The 1,819-nt window shown below is 36.2% G+C and overlaps 1 protein-coding gene across 1 annotated transcript in view; it reads left to right on the forward strand.

Annotated features, from left to right (window-relative positions):
* Positions 1 to 377: 377 nt before the first annotated feature.
* The window catches only part of smarca2 (SWI/SNF related BAF chromatin remodeling complex subunit ATPase 2), a gene marked incomplete in the record, with an annotated part of 64,893 nt that continues 63,451 nt past the window's right edge, over positions 378 to 1,819 (forward strand). Inside the window, 1 exon segment of the mRNA XM_014033183.1 lies at positions 378 to 495.

Here is a 1,819-nt window from a genome sequence, read left to right on the forward strand (position 1 = left end):
AGGTACACATGGCAGTTTTTTCATTTTTTGTATATTGTTGAGCTTAAAATTAAAAGTAAAACAATAAAGCTGATGTTTTATTTTAAAATGAGTTTGGTACAAAAGCACAAATATTTCCTGCTTCTTGTCACAGTATCTAAGTATAATTTATGTTATCAACATTTGTACACGCTAACAACCAAACAGCATGTTTAATAATATAAATATAAACATCTTACTGGTTTTCTGCAGGATCCCAGCCAAAGTTACAGCGTTCAAACAGCAGCACACGCCTCAAGAACAAATTGAAATGACTGACAGGTTTTCAGCCAATCAGAGCTAAGAGAGGCGGGAATTCCGGTGACATTGACAAATCAGTAATGGCGAGACGAGAACACCTAAAGATGACAGCAAAACAACCCGAGCGGTGGGAGTGAACTTGTAGACAGCCGTCATTTTTGTAGAAACATTACAAACAAAATATCTCTTTGTGTGGAATTTGGGAAGAGCCGGAAGGTAAAAAAAAGACTGACGGAGTTTTGTGTTTGATGTGTTGTTGTGTGATAAGTGTCCTGCTTCGTGTTAACTGTGTAAACTTTCTGACACGGACACAGTTCGCTGGGCAGTCCGAACGAGCTAGCAGGCTATGCTAAGTGTTAGCTGTTAGCTAAGTTGTTCCGATCGAGCCAAACAAACGCCCTAAAAATAAAATAAAAAACACTCTCGCAGCTTGGTTTATTTACCCACGTGTTTGTAACAAATGTAGGTAAGTTTTATAAGTCTCATAAAGCCTGGGATGAGTATGACAGGAGCTCGATTTACATTTTAACTTTAGTTTTGTTGCACATCGGTGAGGGCCACCAGGTTAGGAGCCATGATGATCCAATCAGAGTGATCCGGACCTTTAACCAGGTAACTGCAGTCAGTCTGAACAGGTAGTTAACCAGCCAATCATCTCTTTATTAACCTTTAGTCCTGCTTTATCTGCACGTTATAAGTTTTTAAACCGTCACAAATCTGCAGTTATTTACCATAAACTAACGGTTTCTGCTTATTAATTTAGGTCAAGCTGCATGAAGGGGCAAGTATTAACTAAAGATATATAAATCAGAAAGAATGAAAAAACGTTTATTAGAATCCATTAAATGCAAAACWTAAAAACAAGATTAATAATGCATATATGCTGTATGTAGGGTTGTACCATTAAAGCAGTGGGAGTAAAAAAATAAATAAATAGTGAGAGAAAAGAAAGAAATCAACTTTATGATGGGGAAAGTAAATAAATAGAGATGTATAAATAGAAAACAAAAAGAATCCAATAATACGGAAATACTCAAAAATAAAATCAATAACAAAAATAATGTAGATATGTGGTGTGTAAATTCATAACATTACAAGACTGTAACATAAATACTGTAACAGACTGTAACACACTGTAACAGACTGTAACAGACTGTAACACACTGTAACAGACTGTAACAGACTGCAACGTACTGTAACAGACTGTAACAGACTGTAACATAAATACTGTAACACACTGCAACGTACTGTAACACACTGTAACAGACTGTAACACACTGTAACGTACTGTAACACATTGTAACACACTGTAACATACTGTAACAGACTGTAACATAATGTAACAGACTGTAACAGACTGTAACGTACTGTAACACACTGCAACAGACTGTAACACACTGTAACAGACTGTAACAGACTGTAACACACTGTAACAGACTGGAACAGACTGTAAAACACTGTAACAGACTGTAACAGACTGTAACACACTGTAACATAAATACTGTAACACACTGCAACGTACTGTAACACACTGTAACAG

The sequence above is a fragment of the Austrofundulus limnaeus genome, unplaced genomic scaffold (assembly GCF_001266775.1).
Source record: "Austrofundulus limnaeus strain Quisiro unplaced genomic scaffold, Austrofundulus_limnaeus-1.0 Scaffold1656, whole genome shotgun sequence".
NCBI lineage: Eukaryota > Metazoa > Chordata > Actinopteri > Cyprinodontiformes > Rivulidae > Austrofundulus > Austrofundulus limnaeus.